This window comes from Heterocephalus glaber, unplaced genomic scaffold (genome assembly GCF_053883595.1).
Source record: "Heterocephalus glaber isolate CG9 unplaced genomic scaffold, H.glaber_assembly_v1.0 deba00000594, whole genome shotgun sequence".
Taxonomy (NCBI): Eukaryota; Metazoa; Chordata; class Mammalia; order Rodentia; family Bathyergidae; genus Heterocephalus; species Heterocephalus glaber.
This window is the reverse complement of record NW_028258151.1, coordinates 30,612,238-30,628,697: the sequence shown is the minus strand read 5'-3', so window position 1 is coordinate 30,628,697 and position 16,460 is coordinate 30,612,238.

Below are 16,460 nucleotides of genomic sequence, written 5' to 3'. Positions count from 1 at the left end.
TTTCTACTTATGGAAGGGAGCAAGAAAAACACACATGGCAAAGTAGCATGGATTTAGGGATATTACGCAGCAGGCAGAGTCCCGCCTTCTGATTGATAGCCCCTAAATCCATGTTTTATTGCCTGAAGACCATTATTGGCTTTTGTTTTATTCCTGCTACAGGAATTCAGATAACTAGGCCTTTTGATACTCAGGCTTGGAGCTGTAATCCAGGCATCAGAGATAAGTGAGTGTGTGTCCAGCAGATCATTTGCATTTCTGAGATCTAGTTGTCAACAACAGTGGTTGGTTTTAAAGTTTCTCAGCATCCAGCTCATGCAAATTCTGCTGTCTTTGGCTTTTGCAGTGTCATCATTTTGGGAACTTCTTTTCTTCTATTCTTTATCTATTGAAGGCAAAGTATCTTCCAAGATTCCAACCAAAGTTATTATATCATCATACTTCCTGAACATTTCAGTATTGTTAATAAATGTGGTGCATAATAGAAACTGTGCATACCCTGTCCGTTCCTCCTGCCAAATCCCAGGTAAATTCTAGTTCTGAAGTCCTATAAGGTTGAGCATTTTTCTATAAAAGCTCATTACACAATAACTGAATAATTAAGTTGGGTCAGACTTTTATTTTTCTCAAAACCCTCTCATACAATCATCATAGTTTCTTTTTTCTTTTCAGTAAGCTTACAAAACAAGTAGGGTATTTTTTTCTCTATTTGACAAATAAAGAACCCAAGGCCCAAAGGACATATGTATATATATGTGTTGGAGGGGTGCAGATGAAGATTACTTGGTGAGAGTCCATAGCTAACTCAAACTGGGAGTAAAATACAAGGCTTCTCCTATTCAAATCTTTAAACTTTTGCATATGAGATTATCCTATCTTATTATACTCATTGTGTCCTTTATACTGCAAACTATAAATATGATCAGTTCCACATGCCTCGTTCCCCATTTGTGCATGAACCTACAGGTAAAACTTCGTATCAGTGAGCTTTTAATTCCATTATAAGTAATACAAAAGTGTTGTGTTTTATTAATGAAAAGTATGTTCAATCTTAAACTGATGCCATCAGTAATATGCATGCGTAATTATAACATAAGATTTGTCATTATACTCAAAAATTACAAACCTCTCTGAAGTAGATGGAGCTTGTCAGAGCTTGAAACTGTCGTTAGATTGCTAGTTGACTAGGGACTATAAATTAGGATAGACTAGCTGGAGCATTTTATGAGCATAAGAGTTGCATCTGTTCAGCTTTTTTGAAATGAACACTGAATTTTTGTCGGAACCACTGCATGTTGATGTAAGAACATTAGGGATTGAGAGTGGCAGGAACACAGACTGACACTAAGAACATCAACCTGAGGGAAATCCTAACATCCCTTCCTTCAAGAACTTAAGGATACTCTCCCTTAGGTTATTCAAGCATTGGTACTGGGTTTATACCTTATAATAACAAATGCAAATTAGCCATTCTTCCCTCTTGAAGACAAAGGAAGAGACTTATTCCCCACAAGTCTTTTCTTAGAGCAATTACTTAAGAAAGTTTGTAAGTGCTTTCTCTACTTCTTTGAAATGTACATAAATATTTCAAAAAGTTGAGCAACTTGTCAGCTTTGCAATGTGTCTTTTACTGTAATAAGTATTTTTTTAATTGAAACAATCACTTTATCTTTTGATTCCCCCTGTAATCTTTGGGGATGCGCACATGCTCAAGTGTTGGAATGTGCGTTGGAATAAAGCCCATTTAGAGGTCAAAGGAAGAGAAAAAAGAAACATGCAGGGATCTACAGGGGCTTCATTCTGTAAATTCCTGTTTTTAGAAGTCGGAGGGTGATTACACTGCTACAGTATTCAACTTTCTTTTTATTATCCCAATATATTCTGTAGCAATAGTATACTAAAAGTATTTGAAAAAGCGATATAGCGGGTTACAAAAAAATGGTTGGGGAATACTGTTTTAATGAAAAAGTAGATGTTGCAGAGTTACGCATGCAATCCAAAGTTTCCACTTTAGGAAACTGATGTGAGTCAAGTTCCGTGACTCACCGGAGTAAGAATGAGGTCAGCTTCCTGTTCCATTTGGAGGCACAACACAGGATGGTGCTTTTAACAGGACAGCCATAGAATAATCTCAATGTCAACAGCTGCCATTGCTCCCCGGCACCGGTAGGGTCTCTTTGTCCAGAGGGCAGGGAAAGGAGGAGCAATATGGTGCCAATTTTTCTGTCACTAATACTGTATAGTTTCTTCTATTTGCCAGGGACTGTTGCAAACACTTTAATTTTCCTAAAGCATGTAATTCTCTCTACTACTTAGTAAGTTAAATAATATTCTAATTTTATTTTTTTGAAAATAAAGACACGGAAGTTAAAGGAATGTGCCCAAATTTGGACAGCTAGCTAGCTCTCTATGATGGCTTCAAGGTCCTGTGGGATTTTGATGAAAGGAGACAATTTATTTGAAGGTGGGGACGGGGGCGGGGGCGGATCTGGGTGAGTAGGGAGTATTTGAAAGAAAAATACTCCTGATTTTCTTGTCTGCAGCACCTTTTATTGGGGTTCCTCTCCTTATGTAGGCTCTGGAATCTGATTGGCTTTGATTTTATTGTCTTCAACTCCTTTTATTGGGTTTCCTCCCTTTATGTAGGCTCCTGGAATCTGATTGGCGCCATGGCTGTTTGTGGTCCTCCTTTTAGATTTCTTCCAGTTATATGACCTTTCCTATTGTTTGGAGGAGGCTAGGATTATGGATGGGGGGGTTTAGGGACAGGTAGGTTAGGCTTAAAGATTAAGTAACTCATGTTGTTATGTTATGTTATGTTATGTTATCATGCTACCTGGGACCTTCCTGAGTTTAATTTCTTTGCCTTTGTCATTTTTATTTTTTTTTAATTTTTTTTTTTTGAGACAGGATCTCACTATCTAGTCCAGGCTGGCCCTGGGATTCACATGGTGATCCTCCTGCTTCAGCCTCCTGATTGCTCCAGTCTAGCTAATTGCTTGAACCTAGTCTGCAGAAACAGATTAGCCACCCTTAATAAGTTTCTCCATTAATTTCTAACAAAGCTCAAGGAGGCTTTCATCCTGTCTTTTCCCTACCTACTAATCCCCTGGCCCCTCTCTTATTCAATGCTACAGGGTAATAGGGCTTCTATCAGTTCCAGAAACATATCAAGATCTTGCTTCTCTTAGAATGTTTATGCATGATCATTCCCTGACCTGAAATGTTATTTCTCCCACTGTTCACTTTGGGTGAGTTTTTTTTTTTTCAAAAATTTTACTTGCTGTTTATTTTTTTATTTTATTATTGAGTTATTAGGATTTTTCTGTATTGTGCTAACAGTTCTTTTCATTTTGGGAAGAATAACTTTGCAGGAGCAATTTTTTAGTATCTATAAACACGTCTGATAAAAGACTTGTATCTGGAATTCATCAAAGAAGATGTGCAAGTGGCAGATCAGCTTATGAAAAGATACTCAAGGTTATTAGCCAGGGAAATGAACTAAAAGTATATTTAGATTAGCATGATCCCACTACAACAGATACAAGAGATTGGCTGTTTCAAATGCTGGTGAAAATGTGGACCAACTGGAAGTCTCATGTACTGCTAATGGATATATAAAATAATTTAGTAGTTTCTTAAACAGTTGAACATACACTATCTACCATTGGGCTTAGCCATTCTACACTCAGATATTTACCCAAATGAAAACACAGCATAGGTCAAAACACAACAATGGAAGACATGAACAAATGTTAGTTGCAACTTTATTTGAAATAGCCTCAAACTGAAAACAACTGAAGTGCTCATTAGCAGATAAATGCCTTTTCTTAAAAAAAAAAAATAAGGTATAGTTTATAGTGGAATACTAGTCATCAAATAAAATGAATGAGTTGTTAATACATGCAACAAAGTGGATGAATCCCTAATTTTTTTTTTGTATTGACTTTTTCTCCTTCAATATTCCTGAATGCATTTAGTTCTGATAGCTTTGATATGGATTACTTAGGATTTTCTAAATAGATGGTCATATTTTCTGCAAATAGTAACATTTTCACTTCTTCTTTTCAGTCTAGATATTGATTTATTTTACTTGCCAGAACCTCCAAAGCAATGTTGTACAAAAGTGATGAGTTTAGATATGCTCATCTTGTTCTTGATTTTACTGGAAAAACAGATTTAAAAAAAAAAGTGTATTCCCCTTTTCATGTTGAGCAAATTAATCTTTCTTGTTTGCTAAGAATCTTTCTTAGAAATGAGTTTTTGGATTTTGTAAAATGCTTTTTTGCTTTCATTTAGGTTATCACATTTTTCATTTTTTATCACATGATAAAATACATTGATGTTTTCAAGTATTCCATCAACTTTATATTCCTACATATAAACTATATATATTATCCTTTTTATATATTCACAGATTTAACAGGATAAAATTCAGGAATTTTTTTGGATCTATGCTTAACAATGAACTTGGTGTACTCCTCCCCTCCCTTCCCCTCCCTTCCTATTTTCTTTTTCTTTTCTTTTGTATTTTTTTCTTTTCTTTTTAATACAGTTCTGGGGGGATTGAACCCAGGGATGCTCTACTGATAAGTTACATCCCTAAACTTGTTTCAGTTTTATTTTGAAACAGGGTCTTGCTAAGTTGCTCAGGTGGGCCTGCAATTTGTTATTATTTTGCTTCAGCCTCTCACAGTGCTGGGATTAGAGGTGTTCACCAACACACCCAATTAAGTAGTTTTCTTCTCATTACTTGGGTTTTGGTATCAGTGTGATAATGGCCTTATTATTCTCTCCTCTTCTAGTTTTTGGAAGAGTTTGTGAAGAATTGGCCTTTCTTCCTTGAACATTTGGTCAAATTTCCCATTAAAGCCATCCTTATCTGGAATATTCTTTGCAGAGCAGTTTGAATTTCAAATTCAATTTTTTAAGAAGTAAAAAGAGGTTTGATAGTTTGTATCTTTCAAGGATTTTTATCTTTTTTATTTCTGTTATTCATCTTACAAGGTATGATTAAAATATACAGTGACTATATAGTAATTTTTAATTACTCTTTAATTACATTGCTCTTGATTCCTCTCTAAATACTTCTCTTCACTCAGCACACACTTATTCCATCACTTTTACCACTTTCTGAAATAGTTCTGAAAAGCTCTCTTTCAAAATGTCTTGTTCACCTTGCTTAATGTCCTGAATGGATTTAAAATGTTTATGGCAATTTCTGTCAAATAAAAACATTCCAGTGTGTCCTCATTCACTTTATTCACTGGACCTGGTCCATGCAACTTCTGGCTCTTCTTCAAAATCAAGATGACTATAAAAGGTAAACATTTGAATCTATTTAGGACATCCAGGTAGTTGTGAAAGCACAACTAAAGACACTTACAAAAGAGCACTTCCAGAACTGCTTCAGAAAATAGCAAGAAGAATGGGATAAGGGTGCTGTAAAGGAGGGGGATAAATGACAATGGATCTTTTATTTTATTAAATTAAAAAATTTAAAACATTAACCACATTTTTTATCATAGCTATATTAGCCTGAAATTGTTTATAATATTTTTCGTTATTCTTCATTTCCAGAATCTCCTCTTTCATTCCAGGCTTTGGTTATTTGGAAATTAACTGTGTTTTTTCCCATCATTTCACTATAGACAAGTAAATTTTAATAATCTTTTTGAATAAAATATTTTGATTTTACTTTCTCCATTTTTCTGAGACTGGCCTTGAACTCACTATGTATCCCAGGCTGGCCTTCAATTCTAGTGATCCTCCTGTGTTTTTAATTTTTAGTTGAAATATTCTATAACTCCCAATTAGGACAAACTGTTTTATAGTGTTATTCAGTGGGTATATATATACCACCACTGAAAAAATAGATATATATTCAGTGGTTTTATGTACATATTCAGTGGTGAAGTATCTCACTGTAAGTATGGATTTATGTACTTATAGTCTCATTGATATTTGCTTCATGTATTTTGAAGTTCTGTTATTAGAAACATAAACATTTAGGATTTTGTCCTTTGGATGAATTAACTTTTATCATTACAAAGGGGCACCCTATACTCGATTATATATTTTGCTCTGAATCTGCTTTATTTGAGAGAAATGGACCTTCTCTGGATCCTTTTAACTAATGTTAGCAGGGTATGTATATTTTTCATACTTTTAATTCTAATGTTTGTTCCCTCTAAAAAACATATAGTTTTATCTCTGTGCTTTAAAAATATAATCTAATGGTCTGTGCCTTTTATTTGGGAGGTTTAGACTATTCACAATTAGTGTGATTATCAGTGCAGTTGAGCTTAAGTAATTATCTTACTATTGGCTTCTATTTTCCATGTCCTGTATTCATTTTTCCTTTTTTGCTTGTTTTCTATTGGATTAATTGAATATTTTTATTACCCCATTTTATCCTGTGTTTGCTTGTTTAGGTGTTACTTTAAAGTTTATTGTGTACATTTTTAACTTATCTCAATGTACTTTCAAGTAAGATATCACTTCATATGTGGTATAAAAACTTATAAAAGTGAATTTCTGTTTTCCTTCTCCCAGAAATTGTTATATATGCCATATATTTTACTTATATGTGTTATAAACCCTTACTATATTATTACTTTTCTTTAATGACATATTTTAAAGAGATTTTTTTAAAAAGAGAAAAAAGTCTTTAATATTTACCCATGTTTTATGATTTCCAGTGCTCTTAGCCTACATGTCAATACAGATTTCTGTTATAATTTTCCTTCTGCCTTAAGAACTTTGTCAAATTATATTGTTGTGGTATGGAAGTGCTGGTGTTGAACTGTTTTGGCTAAAATGTCTCCTTTTTATTTATGAAAAGGATTTTTTGGTCAGAAATAGAATTAGCAGTTGACAGGTTTTTCATTCAGTAATTTAAACATGCCATTTTGCTATCTAATTATGGGATATATTTTTCTGCTTCATTGTATGGCTGTTAATTTTTTTATTAAATGATAGATGTAAATTTTACTTTGTTAAGTGCTGGATATTTTTGCCTTCCTTATAAATATTCTTCAGTATAATTTTGAGGAGTAATTAATTGACCATACAAAAGTTTGGTCCTTTCAAGACTCTGAAGCATTGTTATACAGGCCCATGGGAGGCGTCCTGCTGGAGGTAATTTTATTTCCTTACTAAGTCAAAACCCTTTTGTATACCTTACTCTGTGCCTGGTTACTTTCAAAGATTTTTCTTTCCAGCTTGTGGGGAACTGGATGTATTTCTGGTTCTGTGTGTCCTCTGCTGTTTTTAGCCTCTGCTCTTTCTGTGTGTTTCTTTACCTGGTCCTCAACACTTTCTTCATATTTGTGTCCTGGCTGTGACTCAGCTGGAGAGTGGAGGGGAGCCTTCTGCAGACCACCAAAGTACTCTTTCGGCAAAGCTGTCCCCTTTCTTGCACTCTGCTCAATAGATTCTACCCCTCTCAGACTTTTTGAACTCTCATTTCTAAGACCATCTCTGAACTCTATTGGTTTTCCCTTTCTTGTGTTGAAATTTTCTCAAGACAATAAACTAGACAATTATAGGACCACCTCATTTATTTCCCCTGTCTCAGCAATCATTTTTTTGTGTTGTCTCTTGTTCAGTGTCAACAAAAGCATTTTATTAAATTCATTTGGTCGTGTCTGGCGGTTGATGCTAGTGTTGATTGGGCTTGTTTGTCTGAACCTCTTCAGATGGCCTCTTTGTGTGGCTTGTATTTCCTTACACTCTGATGACTCCAAAGGCTGTTGTACCAAGAGAGGGAGCCAGGTCGAGGCCTCTCTTATCTTTTCTGACCTGCTGTAGCAGTCATGAACATTATGTCCATGGAAATCTATTAGTTGAGACCTTTATAAAATTCTCCCCAAGGCAAAGACAGGGAACATGAACTCTATCCCTCAGTGGAAATATGTCAACAACATAGTATAAGAAAGAGATACAGAGAGTTATGAATACTGGTCTGATCACCTTTGGAAAGTATAATCTATCACTGATTTATATTTTTACATTTTTCTTTATTATTTATAAATTGACACAGTTTGTTTTTTCACTTTCTCCTACTGCAAAAGTCATGGGTTTTATATTTAGCCTACCAAAAAATTTAAAATATGTATTTTGCTAACAACCTTTAGAGTTCATTTATTCATGGTTGTATCAAACAAGGCACAAAGTAGCACATTTTCCCTTCTCTCATTCTCCCTTCACTCTTCTAAACAATTGCAATTAATGAAAATTTAGCTAATGTGTATTATTAAAACATTTTTTTAATGACCGGAATTTACTTTATTTTCTAATTGAGGAATCAAGCATCTTGAGTTGGTTAAAATTTTGGATCTGCCACTTTATAGTTGTGTGACTTTGGACTCTTTATCTGTCTGACCATCAGGATTTTATCTTTAAAATTAGAGAACAGTTTAAATTATCCCTACACTGTAGACATAAAAAAAATGAGACACACATAAAACGTTAGTACAACACCTGACATTAAGTGAACTTTCAATGTTATTAAAATATTATCACTGGTTTCTAAATATTTAAATATAAAAATGTCATGTGTTTTATTATTAATATCTTGTACCACTAGAGCAACTATCTGGATCTTCTATTTTTTTCCTCAATTACTTTTGTCTTCCTTTGCAGGTAATAAAAGTTCATAATCTGGAATAAGAGAAAAATGTTCATGAAATGAACCTTAGGTATATGGCTATGGCTTATTGTGTAAGCAATAATATTCTTAAATATCAGTGCATACTTTGATGGCTCCTATGCCAGTTAAACAGAGACATTTGTAATGGAAATGGAAAGGAGCCTTTTTTTGAAAAATCACATTTTGATGATTCTGAAATTGATAATTTTGTCCAGTAGCTAACATGTTTGGTATAAAAATAGACTATCCTAATGACATTTAGGTGTGTATCTTAAATGAAAAACATGTAGGGATGAAGGAAGAAGATGTGAGTTGGTGATGGTTGATGTTTATTACATGGTTATGCTCATGAAGGTAATCAGTAGCAAGCTGACTTATCTGTGACAGGTCTCCATTTGGTTTGTCCATTACCATATAAATGTCTTGGACACTTAGTGTTACAGTCAATCAGGCACTATAAATATAGTCTCAGTGGTGGGTGGGTATGAGGACGGGACAGCAGAGTGATTGTGTCACTCTAACATCTAAACTTCTCCTTCTGAAGGAAGGAAGTATAGTCATCAAATACATGTTAGAATTTTCAGAAATACTTGAGAGCCCTCATGTGTCATATTAAAATCATTAATGGTCTTATCGTCTTCCTTCCTTCCTTCCTTCCTTCCTTCCTTCCTTCCTTCCTTCCCCTCCCTCCCCCCCTTGCTCCTTTCCTTTATTTCTTCTTTTTTTCTTTCATCTTTCAACACAAAATCTATTTTTTGCAATGTCTATTTTGAAGAAATTTCTAGGGCAAAAAATAAGCATAGAATAGCGGTTAAATAGGTGAGCCCTTGCTTAAACTCCCTGAATGTGAAACCTGACTAAAATATCTGCTATCCACATCTTTTTGGGAAAGTTTTTAAACTATTCTCTTGCCTCACTTTTCTCATAATTTTTCATCATTAAAATGAAAGGAATATATTAGTTATTTTATAGAACTTTTAATAGTCACTTAGACTAGAACTATGGAATTCTATACACCCAATAAACATGAGGGATTATTCCTAATGTGTGAGAGACTGAGAATGTGGATACAGAGTTTACGTGTAAGTCTTTGGAGAATGCTCTCATATCTACAATTTCCTACTTACTCACTTCTCAGCATATCCTTAAGAGAACTGGCACGTATACAAGGTGTTAGAGGAAAAGGCCTAATACATTGGAAAGAACAGACTTAAGGTTTTCAGAGATTTTGGAAATGGCTTGGAGAAGTCACCTTATCTCTTTCAGCTTCAGTGTCCTTTTCCTCTTCACATGAATACTAATCTTTATTCTTCCTATCTCACAGAGTTGTCACAAAATGGAGTGCTTTATAAATTATAAAGTGCTATCACTGTCTCACATCCTTTTGGAAGCAGCTGTGTATAAATTATAAATAAAAAGCACTATGCAAATATAAGGAATTATTACTGTTGTATATTCTGGATGTGCCATTCTGATATATGCATCCACTTAAAATTGGTGTGTGTGTTTGCTGGCATAGGAAGGCACCTAGTTTTGAAGGATTATATGCATGTGTATCTGTGTTCGGGAGAATGAATGCACATACATTGAAAAATGTAATGCCTTTTGACAAGTTGATTGTCTCCTGGAAAGAAAAGGCAAAGAAAACTCAGTTATCCTGAATACTAAATCATCTGACAGATTCTGACAGAATGCCCAAGCACAGCTGTCTGGACGCACAACAGCCGCTCAGTACTGCAAGACAATAACCAATGTGAATATGTGGGTGGCTTGGAAGAGCAGAGAATGGTCTTGGGAAAATCTTTTCAGGTTAATGTGTGGTTATCATTTCTCAGTTCAGCTACAGGTAACCTCATCATGATGCACTAATTGTGATTATTTGGGGGACAATATCTATTGTTTCCCTTCTGGTTGAACTTAAGAGGTAAAGAAGCATTGATGTATCTTCTTTGGTTTGGTTTGATGAAAGATGGTTTCATGAGATGTCTCCATTACTTTCTTCAGAAAACCCATATTAGATTCAGTGTCCAGAGTCTGTCCTGTTTGGTCCATGGTTACTTCTCCTCCTGAGAAGGTTCAGATCCTCCTGCTCTGTGTTAGTAATTTGTACCCCAACCATTCTGAACAATTTGCAGTTTCCTAAGCAATTACGCTCTTTCTTCCTGTGAACATGATAGTCCTCTGTCTGGAGTGATCACTCATTAAGCCTGTCTCTCTACTCTCCTCTGGCAGTTCCCCTCTAGTTCCTCACATTGGGATCACAATCCACTCTCTTCCTTTTTCCAAGATGGCCATTATGAGGAAAGGGTCTATGATCTGAATCCTAATTTCTTATGTACTTGTCTGTTTCTTCTCATAGGTTATCAGTACCTTGAGGCCAAGAAGTTGAGCAAACTTCATTTCCGTTTTCACTGTGGTAAATCTTGTGTGACATTGATCAAGATTGCCTGTTTAAGGCTTGCTTTATTCATCTATAAAACCATCAGGGTAATTCCTGCCTCTTTAACCTTGTTAAATGTGTTATATATAAATGTGTTATATATGAAATGTTAAAATAATGAATAAGTAGTGCAAATGTTATGCAGATATGTCAAAGGGCAGAACCTAAGATGTGTCTGAAGTTTGGAAAACACTGCCATAGAGTTAAACAGTTTCTTTATTATGGTTTCTGGAAGGGACCTCATTTCCTTCCCTTTTATTCTGTATAGAAAGAGGACAATCTTTAGGAAAAGGTACCTACTCGGGAATAGAAACAGTATTGGCAAAAGCAAGGCCAGTACTCAATCCCCTCCAGAAATCATTTGAGTCCATTCGTGAACAAAGGCAGTAATCTCAGTATACGAGAAGTATGACAGATATGAAGTTCAATGATTTCATAGCTATTTTATTCCTCGGAATTCCTCTTACGGAGAATGCTATCTTTTTTTCCTCCCTGTTTTTGCAGAACACTTTAAGCAATGTTTGAAGCAGATAGCAGATCACCTTTCCTTATCCACTCCCATCTTTTGTTCAACCTTTGATATTAGAATCAAAGTCAAGGTCGGGGCAGGTTAATCATTTTTCTGCATGAGACCTAGAGGATAATCTTGCTTTTTCTATGAGAACTTAGGAAAGGATGGCAAAAGCCACAAGAATAATTAAGTAAGAGGCAGAGTCAGGAGCTCACTGAAAGTTCTTATTTTGATGTCCCCTCAAGCATCTGTTAAAGTATTATATATTGTTTGTGTATGAAACTCTCGCAACTTCTCATTTATCTTCTGAAGGAAACATTGAGCTTATTTGTGAAAACCAAGAGTAGCTGACTTGCTCCAGGTCAAAATGATTCAGGACAGAGGTAACCTCTTATGCTTCTCAAGATCAAAAGTGATCTAAAGAAGGCTGATCCTATAATCTTACACAAACATCAAGGATATTTAGATTTTTCCTGAAAGTAGGATTATGGATTAGACAACTCAAGCTAGATTTCAAAGACTGGTGTGCAGCTGGCTAATACTTGGATTATTTTAACAAACATTTATCAAGTGCCTCAAAAATGTGAGACCTGGCAACAACCTCTGAGGAGTGATACCAATATGAGAATGCCATGGTTTTAATCTGTCTTCCTTTTGATTGGGTATGTCTGAAACCTCTTCTACTGGTCCCCAGGGAAAGTGCTTGGCATATGCATGAATGCTGAAATATTTCTGCATCTTGATCACAGTGACAGGTTCAAAGAAGTGGCCAAATGACTTGAGTTATTGAGTCAATAAGACTCAATTTGGGATTTTTCCTGAAAAAGAGAATCTGTTGTTTTTCTAACTTGATTGTGTTAAAGCAATTTGATTCCTCAAATGGAAAGAGAGCTGTGACCATTAATCATGGTATGCCAATTTGAATGCCCAATAGATTAGTGAAACACTGCTCTGGGTGTGTATGTGTATGTGTATGTGTATTTCAGCAAATTGAAAGAGAAGACCCACCTGGATGTGTGTGGCACCAACCAATAGACTTGTAGCCCTGATGGGATCAAAGGGAGAAGAAGGAAGCGTTCCCATTTGGGAAGAGTTCCGGTCTTCTTCAGCCTTCCAATGCAGGCTTATGCTGGTGACTCTGCAGTGAGATTCTAAGCCTTTGGTGTTGGACTGGTGCTGCATCCTTCATTTATCTTCTTTTGTGACTTCCATTTTTGTGGGATGAGCAGCTACAGGGTCCTCTCTCACTCTCCAGGGTGCAGACGGCCATTGTGGATCCTTCTACTTATGATTCAGATGGTCTTTGTGGGTTCTCATGCCTCTGATCTTGTAAGACTACCAAATAAACCCCCTTGCATAATTATACATATATTTTCTGTAGATTCCTTTCCTCTAGAAAACTCTAAGACAAGAGCCCATACAAAATGGTCACACAAAGCCTGAGAAAGAAGATAAAATAGAAAGAAGAAAAAGAAAACTTCATCTTAATGAAATAATTCAACTCCTGAACCCAACCATGATTGAGGACACAATTTTCATGAGTTTTCAGTTAGTGAATGAATAAATTCCTTTCATTGCTTATAGTAGTTTGAGCTGGTATCTGCCATTTGCCCTCAAAAGATTCTTGCCTAGTGTAGGCATGAACAAGGCAATAGGTATAAATATTAGGAGATGGATGAAAGAGAAATGATAGAAAGTTGACATAATTTCATAAGTTAAAATAGAGCTTTGGAGGGGAAAGTAGGATAAAATTTTAGGGTGGATATTCTTAGTGGTAGAATAATTGTAACCAAGATGACTTCCCACTGTATCAGATATTTTCCTTTGCCCTTCTAGGTACATTCTCCTCTTTTTTCCACCTTGCTGTTTTCCCCAGGATCTTGACCTATGTTAGTTACTATTATGGTTTAGATCTAGAATGTTCCCCAAAGGCCTCATGTGTTCAGATGGCAGGCTTTTGGAAGGTGTTTGGATTGTGGGGGTGCTACACTTATCAGAGGATTAATCTGCTGATGAATTTGTAGCAAAATGTAGTGTTGGGATGTGGGGTCTAGTCAGAAGAGGGAAGAGGCAAGTCATTGGTGGCATAGCCTGGAATCTACTCTGCTTCCTGACTACCCCAATGTGAGCAGCTTTCCTCTGCCAGACCCTTCCATCATGCCCTTCCTGCCTTGGAGCCAGTTGACTATGGACTGAATCTTCTAAAAGTCATGAAAATTAACCTCTCCCCCATTTTTAAGTTGTGAAGGTAGGGTACTTTGTCTCAGCTACAAGGAAAATGACTAAGACAGCTACATATACAAGCTCTTATACATTCTTGCTGCTGGTAGGATGTGGCCAACAGAGAGGAATCAGAATACCTACCATTAATTTCTCACTATGAGGCCACCTATGGTGGGTGGTTGGTTGTGTCTCTGACTCAAGGTCATTGCTTTTCTCCAGGTAGTCTAATCATCATGATTCTGTTCTTCTGGGTTCTTTAGGTAACCTCTCCCACTTGACATACTTTTGGGCTTATAGAAATGACAGCCAGAGTCATGATGCTGCTGGGTTTAGGTTCCTATACTATCCTTTGTGGTTCCTCTGCTCCTTCCCACAACTTTTTAATTAGTGCTGAGGACCTCAGTGCCCTTTGAATTTACCCTAATTTGAGTGTATCATCTATTTCTACCTGAAATATCAAACACATACACCTACCTTGATAATAAATTCATGAAAGGACATGTTTACTTTGAAACAGTTTTCTCATGTGTATACAGCACTGTATGATTTTCAAATTTTCCTTTTATTCTTTAATTTCACAATAACCTCATGAGGTTGGCAGGCCAGGTAATGTTATATCCATTTTGTAAAGAAAACCAAGAGCTGAACAAGAAAATTGATGTCCAAGTACACACAACTAAAGTTAACTTTGAACTTATGCCTTCTGCCTCCAATTGCTATGTTTATTCTATCTCTCCCTGATTTATCTGAAATGAATTAATTTGATTAAAAGCATTGAATTTTAATCATTCTTTTTTAAAATCTTTAGAGCAGTATCTAGGCCTTACAGGAATAAACATAAACAGAGGTAATTCTCCATTAAGCAGATGTAATTGGCTTGTGGTAAAACCTAGAGGGAGAAAGAAAAATTGAATAAGTAGACAGTGTATTTAGATTTTGCCTGTGAAGAACCATCTTAGATAAATTGTGAAAATGGGGATAAAATTATTATGAATATGTTTATACACCTTAAAACAGCAAATGTTTTGATATGATTTATGTAGTAGGAGTAGGCTAAAACCTCACCAGTATAATAGCTGAGTCATTTGTCTTAGCAAGTATCTTGTTATTGGCAATCAATAATGCACTGAGATGAATGATAGCCTTGTTTTCTTGTGGTGCCTCAGCTGCTCTGAATTATTTACTTGACATATTACCTCTTGGCAAATGTAAAGAAACCAGTGATAATATGTTTGCAGGGTTTAGATGCACATCTGAGAGGATGCTTTTTCCTTGTCCCCAGTCTTTGTGAATATTAAATAGATAAGGGTGTGTTTTCTGGAACTGTCATGTCATCAGATACCTGCATAGAGATGAATAAGGCTGTAAAGTTTTCAAATTGTGATTGCAGGTTGTAATAAAATGGACCGATGTTCATTCATGTTAGGAGCACGCTTTCTTGGCACATGCCCAACTTCTTCCCAGTCACAGTAGCCATGGGGGGGCCAGGGCTCCATGCGCCACGCCACACTGTTGTGATTTATCTATTCAGATGTCTTTCTTTCCCTGTAGACAGTGAGGCTCTCCAGGAGCTCTATTTTATTTATCATGGAAATCCTAGTGCCTGATGGACTCAGATTCTGACACACAAGAGTAGCTACTTACTAAGTATTTGCTGAGAAATGGAAATAGCAATGAATGAATCAGGCAAAAAACTATAGCCTTTGCCTTAGGTATTTAGTTATTAACATTACGAACTAAAGTGCTGCTTTGGCATAAACTGGGAGTCTGATCTTTTTTTGAATCTTAGTTATAATAGGCAAGTTGTTTAACCATTTTGAACTTCAGTTTTCTTTCTATAGAATGAGAGAAATGACTTTCTTTGTAATATTACATAGGAATATAAATATAATGAAGAACCTCTGACCTTTTGTAAATGCTAAATGGCTATATAGGATTTATGTAAGGTCAGTGCTTTACTGGCTTTAAAAAAATCCCCTAAATTGTAGCATTTACCAGGGTGTAAATACTCACATCATAGCTGATTTCAAATTAACATAAAGATTTGAAAACAAAGCTTAAAAATTCCTAAATATTTAATGCCTGGTTACTGGGTGCTTGGTTCTGGACAGCACTAGGTGAGAAGAAGGATTTTGGCTTATATAAGTAAGATACATGATACCCCTGGTTTACATATGGAAGTGAGTTCTGTATTTTCAAAGAGGAAAAAAGAGCAGGAAATTTCTAGTGGGGATAGACTGAGACTTCAGATCTATCCTCAGTTAAGCAGTGTGACTCTCTTAGAGTGAGTATCTCAGTGATGAGGAGGTACTTAGGAATTCCTTCACCCTGAACTCAGTGCTTTTGGGCATCAAAATTGAGACTCAGTCAATAAATATTTATCCTTCTTGGATGGAGAGAGGTTTACTGCTGGAAAAGTACTAAAAAATGGACAGTATGATTCAAGAGTACATAGATTCACAGCTGTTTTGAAGGATGATGTGTCCTCTCCAAAATTCATGTTGAACCTCAGTTTCATTGTGGTGATACTGAGCTATGAGCGCTTGTTGGGGTGTTGAAGTTATGGGGATTCCATCCTCTTTAAAAGTGCCTTTGTATGTTCACTCTTCTGCCATATGAAGATACAGTATTTA